This window comes from Rhipicephalus microplus, unplaced genomic scaffold (genome assembly GCF_043290135.1).
Source record: "Rhipicephalus microplus isolate Deutch F79 unplaced genomic scaffold, USDA_Rmic scaffold_280, whole genome shotgun sequence".
NCBI lineage: Eukaryota > Metazoa > Arthropoda > Arachnida > Ixodida > Ixodidae > Rhipicephalus > Rhipicephalus microplus.
In genome coordinates, this window is record NW_027464851.1 from 20,032 (window position 1) to 32,500 (window position 12,469).

Consider the following 12,469-nt stretch of genomic DNA (forward strand, 5'->3'; position numbering starts at 1 on the left):
TTTTCTTTCGCCCCGGCTGACGCAGTTTTCGCGCCGCCCCGGCTGACGCGGTTTCGTGCCGCCCCGGCAGACGCGGTTTTTTTGCACCGCCCCGGCTGACGCGGTTTTTGCCGCCCCGGCTGACGCAGTTCGGACTTGGCACTTTTTGGCTGAGCCTGGCTGGTGGCCCACTCACTCGATCGCCATGTCTGTTAGCCACAGTTTTCCCGGTGGTGCCGCACCCGGGCTCGCCCCGGCTGACGCAGTTTTCGCGCCGCCCCGGCAGACGCGGTTTTCGCGCCGCCCCGGCTGACGCGGTTTTTGCCGCCCCGGCTGACGCAGTTCGGACTTGGCACTTTTTGGGCTGAGCCTGGCTGGCGGCCCACTCACTCGATCGCCATGTCTGTTTGCCACAGTCTTCCCGGTGGTGCCGCACCCGGGCTCGCCCCGGCAGACGCGTTTTTTTTTTCTTTCGCCCCGGCAGACGTGGTTCCCCCCCCCCCCTTTTCGCTCGCCCCGGCTGACGAGGTTTTCGCGCCGCCCCGGCTGACGCAGTTTTCGCGCCGCCCCGGCTGACGCGGTTTCGTGCCGCCCCGGCTGACGCGGTTTTCGCGCCGCCCCGGCTGACGCGGTTTTTGCGTCGCCCCGGCTGACACGGTTCGGACTTTGCACTTTTCGGCTGTGCCTGGCTGGCGGCCCACTCACTCGATCGCCATGTCTGTTTGCCACAGTTTTCCCGGTGGTGCCGCACCCGGGCTCGCCCCGGCTGACGCAGTTTTCGCGCCGCCCCGGCTGACGCGGTTTCGTGCCGCCCCGGCAGACGCGGTTTTCGCGCCGCCCCGGCTGACGCGGTTTCGTGCCGCCCCGGCAGACGCAGTTCGGACTTAGCACTTTTCGGCTGTGCCTGGCTGGCGGCCCACTCACTCGATCGCCATGTCTGTTTGCCACAGTTTTCCCGGTGGTGCCGCACCCGGGCTCGCCCCGGCTGACGCAGTTTTCGCGCCGCCCCGGCTGACGCGGTTTCGTGCCGCCCCGGCAGACGCGGTTTTCGCGCCGCCCCGGCTGACGCGGTTTCGTGCCGCCCCGGCAGACGCAGTTCGGACTTAGCACTTTTCGGCTGTGCCTGGCTGGCGGCCCACTCACTCGATCGCCATGTCTGTTTGCCACAGTTTTCCCGGTGGTGCCGCACCCGGGCTCGCCCCGGCAGACGCGTTTTTTTTTTTTTCTTTCGCCCCGGCTGACGCAGTTTTCGCGCCGCCCCGGCTGACGCGGTTTCGTGCCGCCCCGGCAGACGCGGTTTTTTGCGCCGCCCCGGCTGACGCGGTTTTTGCCGCCCCGGCTGACGCAGTTCGGACTTAGCACTTTTCGGCTGTGCCTGGCTGGCGGCCCACTCACTCGATCGCCATGTCTGTTTGCCACAGTTTTCCCGGTGGTGCCGCACCCGGGCTCGCCCCGGCTGACGCAGTTTTCGCGCCGCCCCGGCTGACGCGGTTTCGTGCCGCCCCGGCAGACGCGGTTTTCGCGCCGCCCCGGCTGACGCGGTTTCGTGCCGCCCCGGCAGACGCAGTTCGGACTTAGCACTTTTCGGCTGTGCCTGGCTGGCGGCCCACTCACTCGATCGCCATGTCTGTTTGCCACAGTTTTCCCGGTGGTGCCGCACCCGGGCTCGCCCCGGCTGACGCAGTTTTCGCGCCGCCCCGGCTGACGCGGTTTCGTGCCGCCCCGGCAGACGCGGTTTTCGCGCCGCCCCGGCTGACGCGGTTTCGTGCCGCCCCGGCAGACGCAGTTCGGACTTAGCACTTTTCGGCTGTGCCTGGCTGGCGGCCCACTCACTCGATCGCCATGTCTGTTTGCCACAGTTTTCCCGGTGGTGCCGCACCCGGGCTCGCCCCGGCAGACGCAGTTTTCGCGCCGCCCCGGCAGACGCGGTTTTCGCGCCGCCCCGGCTGACGCGGTTTTTGCCGCCCCGGCTGACGCAGTTCGGACTTGGCACTTTTTGGGCTGAGCCTGGCTGGCGGCCCACTCACTCGATCGCCATGTCTGTTTGCCACAGTCTTCCCGGTGGTGCCGCACCCGGGCTCGCCCCGGCAGACGCGTTTTTTTTTTCTTTCGCCCCGGCAGACGTGGTTCCCCCCCCCCCCTTTTCGCTCGCCCCGGCTGACGAGGTTTTCGCGCCGCCCCGGCTGACGCAGTTTTCGCGCCGCCCCGGCTGACGCGGTTTCGTGCCGCCCCGGCTGACGCGGTTTTCGCGCCGCCCCGGCTGACGCGGTTTTTGCGTCGCCCCGGCTGACACGGTTCGGACTTTGCACTTTTCGGCTGTGCCTGGCTGGCGGCCCACTCACTCGATCGCCATGTCTGTTTGCCACAGTTTTCCCGGTGGTGCCGCACCCGGGCTTGCCCCGGCAGACGCGTTTTTTTTTTTTCTTTTCGCCCCGGCTGACGCAGTTTTCGCCCCGCCCCGGCTGACGCGGTTTCGTGCCGCCCCGGCAGACGCGGTTTTTTGCGCCGCCCCGGCTGACGCGGTTTTTGCCGCCCCGGCTGACGCAGTTCGGACTTTGCACTTTTTGGCTGAGCCTGGCTGGCGGCCCACTCACTCGATCGCCATGTCTGTTTGCCACAGTTTTCCCGGTGGTGCCGCACCCGGGCTCGCCCCGGCAGACGCGTTTTTTTTTTTCCTTCGCCCCGGCAGACGTGGTTCCCCCCCCCCCCCTCCGTCTTTCTTTTTGTTTTTTTTTTCGCCGCGGCTGAAGTGGATTTTTCGGTGCCTCGACGCCCCGGTAGTCGCGGTTTTTCCGTTTCCGCACGGCCCCGGCTGACGCTGCTCGGTCACAGTCGCCTTTTGTGAGGATTGCAGACTTCTTGAGCGCGGGTGTTTTTTTTTTGTTGTTGTTGTTGTTTTATTACGCATTCGCTCCAGCAGACGCTGTTTAGACTTTTTGTTTCCTCTTTTATCCTGCGACGAGGTGACGAGGTTTATTCGGTGCCCCGCCGCCCCGGCTGAAGTGATTTTTCCTGTCCCGTGCCGCCCCGGCTGACGCGGTTGGGACTTCGCGTTTGTTCGGCCGCCACGGGTTTTGGCGCACTCGCTCGGTTGCTTGTTGTTGCCACTTGTTGCGAACCCAGGTTTCTTGAGCGAGCGCGGGCGTTTTTTCTTCCTTTCTTTCTTTGTTCTATGTGTTAGCGAATCGGCCTTTAATATCACACGAGGACTCACAACCAACAATTTTCAGTTTGAAGTGTAAAAAATCTGCAGGTGTTGACGTAACTGACTTGCCCCGTACCCTTGAGTACATCCATGAAGTTCTCGTAGTACTACTAAATCGCATTATTCCAAGTGGAGAAATTCCCATAAACTTGCAAACCTCTACACGAAAATCGGTGCGCGTGATAAAGTTGAAAATTATCGTCCGATATCAAATGTGCCTTCTATAACACAAATTCTAGGAAAAAAAAAAAAAACACTTGTTCGCCGTTCTCTGCGCCGTGACTGGCAGCACTCCGGCGAAGCGAAACGGGGTCGATTCGAGCACGATATCGGCGTCTTTCGACGTGCTCGCCGGCGACCGTCGCACGAGTACGTCGCACGAGCGCGTCTGCCGGGGCGCCGTTTGCGAAGCCGACGCAAAAGTGGGAACCGCCGCTCGGATGATCGCCGCTTTCGGCAGAGTGAGTGTTGGCACTCCGGGGAAGCGAAACAGCGTGAATGCGCCCACGAAATCGGCGTATTTTGAAGTGCCCGCCGGCGACCGTCGCACGAGTACGGTAAACCGCGTCAGCCGGGGCGTAGTTCGGGACGCCGACGAAAAAGTGGGAAGCGCAACTCGGATCTTCGCCGTTTTTGCAGGAGTGAGTGGCGGCCCTCCTGCGAGACCAAGAAGCATCGATTCGTGCACGAATTCGGCGCCTTTCGACGTGATCGCCGGCGACCGTCGCTCGAGTAGGGCAAACCGCGTCTGCCGGGGCGGGCTTCGGGACGCCGATGCGAAAGTGGGAAACGCTGCTCGGATGTTCGCCGTTTTTGGCCGAGTGAGTGCTGGCACTCGGGCGAAGCCAAACGGGGCCGATTACGGCACGATATCGGCGTCTTTCGACGTGCCCGGCGGCGACCGTCGCACGAGTACGGTAAACCGCGTCAGCCCGGGCGGAGTTCGGGACGCCGATGCGAAAGTGGAGAACGCCGCTCGGATCTTCGCCGTTTTTGGAGGAGTGAGTGGCGGCACTCCGGAGAAGCCAAGGAGCGCCAATTAGCGCACGATATCGGCGTCTTTCGACGCGCTCGCCGGCGACCGTCGAACGAGTAGGGCAAACCGCGTCTGCCGGGGCGGGGTTTACGACGCCGACGCAAAAGTGGGAACCGCCGCTCGGATGTTGGCCGTTTTTGGCAGAGTGAGTGCTGGCACACCGGCGACGCGAAAGAGCGCGAAAGCGCCCACGAAAGTGGCGTATTTGGACGTGCTTGACGGCGACCGCTGCAGGAGTACGAAAAACCACGTCAGCCGGGGCGAGCGACCCACGGCGGTCTGGGTGCTTATCGCTGCTATTATAGGGGCACCCCGGCAGACGCAGAAAAAAAAAATTTTTTTTCGACCTTCTTTTTTGCTGGTCGAGCTCGGGTAACCCAGGTCGCAATGGGAGCCGCGCACGAAAGCGGCGTCGCGAGACGCGTTCGCGGTCGCTAGTCGCACGAGCTCGGCAACCGCGTCAGCCGGCGCGGAGTTCGGGATGCCGACGGCTAAGTGGGTACCGCTGCTCGGATGTTCGCCGTTTTTGGCCGAGTGAGTGCTGGCACTCCGGCGAAGCGAAACGGGGCCGATTCGGGCACGATATCGGCGTATTTCGACGTGCTCGCCGGCGACCGTCGCACGAGTACGGCAAAGCGCGTCTGCCGGGGCGAGGTTTGCGATGCCGACGAAAAAGTGGGAAGCGCCGCTCGGATCTTCGCCGTTTTTGCAGGAGTGAGTGGCGGCCCTCCTGCGAGACCAAGAAGCATCGACTCGCGCACGATATCGGTGTCTTTCGACGTGCCCGCCGGCCACCGCCGCACGAGTACGGCAAACCGCGTATGCCGGGGCGGGGTTGGCGACGCCGACGCAAAAGTGGGAACCGCCACTAGGATGTTCGCCGTTTTTGGCAGAGTGAGTGCTGGCACACCGGCGACGCGAAAGAGCGCGAAAGCGCCCACGAAAGTGGCGTATTTGGACGTGCTTGACGGCGACCGCTGCAGGAGTACGAAAAACCACGTCAGCCGGGGCGAGCGACCCACGGCGGTCTGGGTGCTTATCGCTGCTATTATAGGGGCACCCCGGCAGACGCAGAAAAAAAAAATTTTTTTTCGACCTTCTTTTTTGCTGGTCGAGCTCGGGTAACCCAGGTCGCAATGGGAGCCGCGCACGAAAGCGGCGTCGCGAGACGCGTTCGCGGTCGCTAGTCGCACGAGCTCGGCAACCGCGTCAGCCGGCGCGGAGTTCGGGATGCCGACGGCTAAGTGGGTACCGCTGCTCGGATGTTCGCCGTTTTTGGCCGAGTGAGTGCTGGCACTCCGGCGAAGCGAAACGGGGCCGATTCGGGCACGATATCGGCGTATTTCGACGTGCTCGCCGGCGACCGTCGCACGAGTACGGCAAAGCGCGTCTGCCGGGGCGAGGTTTGCGATGCCGACGAAAAAGTGGGAAGCGCCGCTCGGATCTTCGCCGTTTTTGCAGGAGTGAGTGGCGGCCCTCCTGCGAGACCAAGAAGCATCGACTCGCGCACGATATCGGTGTCTTTCGACGTGCCCGCCGGCCACCGCCGCACGAGTACGGCAAACCGCGTATGCCGGGGCGGGGTTGGCGACGCCGACGCAAAAGTGGGAACCGCCACTAGGATGTTCGCCGTTTTTGGCAGAGTGAGTGCTGGCACTCCGGCGAAGCGAAAGAGCGCGAATGCGCCCACGAAAGTGGCGTGTTTGGACGTGCTTGACGACGACCACCGCAGGAAAACGAAAAACCACGTCAGCCGGGGCGAGCGACCCATGGCGGTCTGGGTGCTTATCGCTGCTATTATAGGGGCACCCCGGCAGACGCAAAAAAAAAAAAAATTTTTTTTCGACATTCTTTCTTGCTCGTCGACCTCGGGTGACCCAGGTCGCAGTGGGAGCCGCGCACGAAAGCGGCGTCGCGAGACGGCTTCGCGGTCGCTAGTCGCACGAGCTCGGCAACCGCGTCTGCCGGGGCGGAGTTCGGGACGCCGACGGCTAAGTGGGAACCGCCGCTCGGATGTTCGCCGTTTGTGGCCGAGTGAGTGCTGGCACTCCGGCGAAGCCAAACGGGGCCGATTCCGGCACGATATCGGCGTCTTTCTACGTGCTCGCCGGCGACCGTCGCACGAGTACGGCAAAGTGCGTCTGCCGGGGCGGGGTTTGCGACGCGTACGCAATAGTGAGAACCGTCGCTCGGATGTTCGTCGTCTTTCGCCGAGCCAGTGCTGGCACTCCGGCGAAGCCGAACGGAGCCGATTCGGGCACGATATCGGCGTCTTTCCACGTGCTCGCCGGCGACCGTCGCACGAGTACGGTAAACCGCGTCAGCCGGGGCGGAGTTCGGGACGCCGATGCGAAAGTGGGAAGCGCCGCTCGGATCTTCGCCGTTTTTGGAGGAGTCAGTGGCGGCACTCCGGTGAAGCCAAGGTGCGCCAATTCGCGCACGATATCGGCGTCTTTCGACGTGCCCGCCGGCCACCGTCGCACGAGTACGGCAAACCTCGTCTGCCGGGGCGGGGTTTGCGACGCCGACGCAAAAGTGGGAACCGCCGCTCGGATGTTCGCCGTTTTTGGCAGAGTGAGTGCTGGCACTCCGGCGAAGCGAAAGAGCGTGAATGCGCCCACGAAAGTAGCGTATTTGGACGTGCTTGACGGCGACCGCCGCAGGAGTACGAAAAACCACGTCAGCCGGGGCGAGCGACCCACGGCGGTCTGGGTGCTTATCGCTGCTATTATAGGGGCACCCCGGCAGACGCAGAAAGAAAAAAAAAAAAAAAAATGGGGACATGGCGTGCGTCACCGTGCGGCTTCGCAGCGTTGCCGAAGTCGCCGAGCCCTTCGACTGAGCCGAACGGCGGACAGGGAACGTTGGTCGGCCGTTCTAACCTGTCGGTGCCACGCCGAGACGTCGTTAAGGAAAACCGCGTCGTGGGCCTCTACGACGCCGTCGAGTCGTTGTACGTTTGGTGTCCAGCGTGTCGGCGGCGAGTAGCGGACACGTCGTTCACGACTTCGGTCTTTCGCAGTCGACGCGAACTTGCGGAGAGTCGTGGTGCCTCACGTTTTCGGCAGAAACCGCGGCGGAATTTTCCCGTGCGTGCGCGCACGACCTCGGTGCTGTGCCGTCAGCGTAGTGTTGCACAAACTCGTGGCCTACCCAAGGTGCGGTACGTTTGCGGCCGTATCCTCGGTGGGAATTTCGTGAGTAGGGTCGCAAATTCTACGACCTCGGCGGGTTTGAGAGCGACGTAGACTTGTGGCACGCTCAACGTGCCACACGTTTCGGGGCACACCCGCGGTGAAATTTTCTCGAGTACGCTCGTATTAGTGCCCAAGGAGGTCTGGGTACTTATCGCTGCTATTATGTGGGGGTTCTCGTGAGCGGCGTACGCGAAAGCGACCGGGTGTCTGATATGCGGCGGGCTTCGGCCTCGTCAAGCGTGTCCTCGGGTCTGCTCCAGGGGAATCCACGGCAGTCGTCTGCAGCCTCATCCGCTTGATGCGTTAGGGGCTGGTTGTCGGACGGTGCCGTTTTACCACGATATCGAGGTGTGTTCCGTGTCGTCCTCGGGCGATTCAGATGCGAAAGCGCCGAAGACGCGGGCGTGACCCGTCGTCTGGCGGCTTTGCAGTCTCGGCTCCGTTGCTAGTTCCGGCCGGTCCACCGACAGTGCAGCGGGCTTGGGCAACCCGCACGGCGCGACCGAGTCGATGCAACGAAAAAGAGCGAGCATGAACGTGCTTCTTGCCGCACGGCTCCCACTCGTCTTTCGGGAAGGTTGTGCCGTAGCGAGCTCGAACGCCGTCATCTCGGAGTGCAAAATAAGCGTGTTGGGGCGCCTGAAGGTGGCCTCCGCCGCACACAGACTGCGTCCGGCCCGCCGAAGGCGAGGACGGACGCGCAGTCGAACGATTACCTGGTTGATCCTGCCAGTAATCATATGCTTGTCTCAAAGATTAAGCCATGCATGTCTAAGTACATGCCGAAATAAGGCGAAACCGCGAATGGCTCATTAAATCAGTTATGGTTCCTTAGATCGTTTCTTCCTACTTGGATAACTGTGGCAATTCTAGAGCTAATACATGCAGTGAGCCTGGAGCCCTTTGGGTAACGGGTGCTTTTATTAGACCAAGATCGATCGGGTTTCGGCCCGTATTGTGTGGTGACTCTGGATAACTTTGTGCTGATCGCATGGCCACGAGCCGGCGACGTTTCTTTCAAGTGTCTGCCTTATCAACTTTCGATGGTAGGTTACTTGCTTACCATGGTTGTTACGGGTAACGGAGAATCAGGGTTCGATTCCGGAGAGGGAGCCTGAGAAACGGCTACCACATCCAAGGAAGGCAGCAGGCGCGCAAATTACCCACTCCCGGCACGGGGAGGTAGTGACGAAAAATAACAATACGGGACTCTTTTGAGGCCCCGTAATTGAAATGAGTACACTCTAAATCCTTTAACGAGGATCAATTGGAGGGCAAGTCTGGTGCCAGCAGCCGCGGTAATTCCAGCTCCAATAGCGTATACTAAAGCTGCTGCGGTTAAAAAGCTCGTAGTTGGATCTCAGTTCCAGACGAGTAGTGCATCTACCCGATGCGACGGCTCGGACTGAACATCATGCCGGTTCTTTCTTGGTGCACTTCATTGTGTGCCTCGAGATGGCCGGTGCTTTTACTTTGAAAAAATTAGAGTGCTCAACGCAGGCGAGTCGCCTGAATAAACTTGCATGGAATAATAGAACAAGACCTCGTTTCTGTTCTGTTGGTTTTTGGAATACGAGGTAATGATTAAGAGGGACGGACGGGGGCATTCGTATTGCGGCGCTAGAGGTGAAATTCTTGGACCGTCGCAAGACGAACTACTGCGAAAGCATTTGCCAAGAATGTTTTCATTGATCAAGAACGAAAGTCAGAGGTTCGAAGGCGATCAGATACCGCCCTAGTTCTGACCATAAACGATGCCAACCAGCGATCCGCCTGAGTTACTCAAATGACTCGGCGGGCAGCTTCCGGGAAACCAAAGTATTTGGGTTCCGGGGGAAGTATGGTTGCAAAGCTGAAACTTAAAGGAATTGACGGAAGGGCACCACCAGGAGTGGAGCCTGCGGCTTAATTTGACTCAACACGGGAAAACTTACCCGGCCCGGACACTGGGAGGATTGACAGATTGAGAGCTCTTTCTTGATTCGGTGGATGGTGGTGCATGGCCGTTCTTAGTTGGTGGAGCGATTTGTCTGGTTAATTCCGATAACGAACGAGACTCTAGCCTATTAAATAGGTGCGGGGTTCCCAGCACCTTACAACCTTCTTAGAGGGACAAGCGGCTCCTAGCCGCACGAAACAGAGCAATAACAGGTCTGTGATGCCCTTAGATGTCCGGGGCCGCACGCGCGCTACACTGAAGGAAGCAGCGTGTCTTTATCCCTGTCTGAAAAGACTGGGTAACCCGTGGAACTTCTTTCGTGATTGGGATAGGGGCTTGCAATTGTTCCCCTTGAACGAGGAATTCCCAGTAAGCGCGAGTCATAAGCTCGCGTTGATTACGTCCCTGCCCTTTGTACACACCGCCCGTCGCTACTACCGATTGAATGATTTAGTGAGGTCTTCGGACCGATGTCCGGCGCGGCCTTTCGGTTGCGCCGGTCTGTTGGAAAGATGACCAAACTTGATCATTTAGAGGAAGTAAAAGTCGTAACAAGGTTTCCGTAGGTGAACCTGCGGAAGGATCATTAACGGATTGTGAAGGGTGAGCGCCTCAGCTGCGTCTGCGCCCGACACTTTCTGCCGCTGACCCCGTTTGGACGCGGGGTCGGCTTTTCCCCACGGGGCTGCCTGAATGTGGAGCGGCACCCCGTGACAAATTGTTGCGCCCAGCGGACGCCAACACCGCGACCTTGGACGGTCGGCCAGGTGGCGGACGCGGGTACAAACGGCGCAACGCACTCATAGGTCGGCTTTCGACCCGCCACTGCACCGTGGCTCGAAGCGCTCGAAATGCGCGACCCGACCGCTGCGGGACCGCCTAGTACTGTAAACAGGAGCGGCGGAGCGCGAACGGCGAGTCGTGGTTACGTCGGTAGAAGGCGAGGCTGCGCGTTCCCGAAACGCCAGCCGAGTGCCCTCCCGACCGTTCGAGCGTGCAAGAACGAGACCCGACAATCGCGCGGCGACTGCCAAGTACGAGAGGAACGGCACAAGCGTCGGCGGTCGGTCAAGGAACTGGCGATGTGACGGGTCCGCTGTGCACCAGTGCATACCGTCCCGCCGTCCGCGGCAAGCGCCTCCGCGTCCTCGGGTGACGGAGGCTGCCGGTCGGTTCTTGCAGGCGAGGGATCTCGCTGGCACCGGTTCGCGTTGACGCGCGGCCGGTCATGGCACGGCGATGCGACGGCCGAGGTGCGCAGTACTCGATGGAGGAACCGCACGCTCCGATGACCGTCCCGCCCTCCGCGGCGTATGCGTACCGACCGTAATGGTTGCAGCAGCGCCGGCCGGCTTTTGAATTCGCCACACGAAACACGGTGCGAGATCGCGGTTAGGGGAGCGTCGACGTTGCCAGGCGTTTTGCTTGCTGCCGAGGGAAAGGCGGCACGGCCACGTCGCGCTCGTCGCGATTAGCGGGTCTGCGCGCTTTGGGAAGGTGCCGCAACGACTTGCCGAAAGAGGAAGCACGGAAGAACGAGGGACTTGGACGTCCCGACAATTGAACGCACTTGCGGCCAGGCCCTTGCTGGCTTCGTTCTTCCGCCTCGAGTAGGCTCGTACGCGGCTCCGGCGCCGAAAGTGGTCCTTGGCACCGACTTCGGTGGACGTGGGAAGTGCCGCGCAAGTACGGCGCGCCTGGCTCCACCTGTTGGCTAAAGTAGGCAGCCGGATCGGCATTTTGGTGTGCGGTGGCAAACCGTGGATGCGAAAAAAGCTTGTGCGATTTCGTGGAACAAAAAGCGGGGGTCCCCCTTTTTATGCGGAGGAGACCGACCCGCCTGCCGTGGTGAACCGCGACGCCACGGTAAAAACGGGAGAGGCTTGTCGATGGGACCGTGCATCCCGCGCTCCACGGAGGCCGGGAGGCGGCCGCCCGAGGAAATGTGTAGCCGTCGAGGCCCGCATCTGCGTGCACTCTTATCCAAATGGGTGTACCGCAGGCATTTTCTGGTTAGGCGGGCCAATGAGAGCGAGCACACAACGATACCTACGGGTCCGGCTTGGAGAACCGGCTTCGACGCCTCCCGAGTATTTATAGAGGGGTGGACCACGAAAGCACTCGCAAGTAGCGAAAGCGAAACGCCGTCCGAAACACACCGTTTGCTCGATTTGCGGCAGCCGAAAAAGGCGCGGCAGAGTTTTGGAGTCCAAGCGTGCGCTGAAAAGCGCCCTTCTTGGCCACTGTTTGGCCGAGTGCCAGAAACGTTTGGTTTTGACTGTACGGAATTGAACAAACACTTTTTCACGACTCTAAGCGGTGGATCACTCGGTTCTCGGGTCGATGAAGAACGCAGCCAGCTGCGAGACTTGGTGTGAATTGCAGGACACACTGAGCACTGATTCTTTGAACGCACATTGCGGCCTTGGGTCTTCCCTTGGCTTCGTCTGTCTGAGGGTCGGATCACATATCAAGAGAGCCTTCGGCGCACAAGGGAACGTGAGCCGTCGACTCGTTTTGACCGCGTCGGCAACACGGACAGCACGCTGAACACCTCACAGCGAGCGCCAACAGCGGCCACTCAAGGGCGAGACGGTGGCGACCGTCGTGCCAGAGCCCAACCGAAACGGGGGCGACCGACTGCATTGAGGATGTGGCACCTCGTTGAGACCGCCGCAGGACTTCGAGTCGGAAGGAAGCCTGCAGGGAAAGTGCGGTCGAGGTTGCGTACTCCTCTCTGCGACCGGGCGCGCAAGAGCTGCGAGAGCCACGGACGCGCAACTTTAACGCACGGTAAACACGAGGAGCGAAAGCCGGCCAGCAAAGCTTCTCCAGCCGTGCGCAAAGTGCGCGAGATCGCAGCCTTGCGTTGCGCTTGTTGCCCTCGAAGTAAGCAGGGTGTCCCGTAGACCGGGCGCTCGAACACGCTGCGGGGCCGTGCCTCCTCCAGGCTTTGCCGCGCGAACAGGGAACGTTCGCGCGCAAAGCGCAGGGAGGTGAGGAGGCTGCGCCCGACGTTTGCGGTTCGCTGCGTACGCGGTTGATGCGGAGAGCACGGCGCGACGACTTGCCGCGAAGCGGAAAAAGTCTCCCGCACGAGTTGGCGAAACGTT

The 12,469-nt window shown here is 61.2% G+C and overlaps 2 non-coding genes across 2 annotated transcripts; both read left to right on the forward strand.

Annotated features, from left to right (window-relative positions):
• Positions 1-8,130: 8,130 nt before the first annotated feature.
• On the forward strand, positions 8,131-9,945 carry LOC142793101 (small subunit ribosomal RNA). Its single transcript, XR_012891442.1, has one exon. It is a non-coding gene; the product is annotated as a small subunit ribosomal RNA (ribosomal RNA).
• Positions 9,946-11,664: 1,719 nt separating this feature from the next.
• On the forward strand, positions 11,665-11,817 carry LOC142793107 (5.8S ribosomal RNA). The gene has a single exon (XR_012891448.1). It is a non-coding gene; the product is annotated as a 5.8S ribosomal RNA (ribosomal RNA).
• The last annotated feature ends 652 nt before the right edge of the window (positions 11,818-12,469 follow it).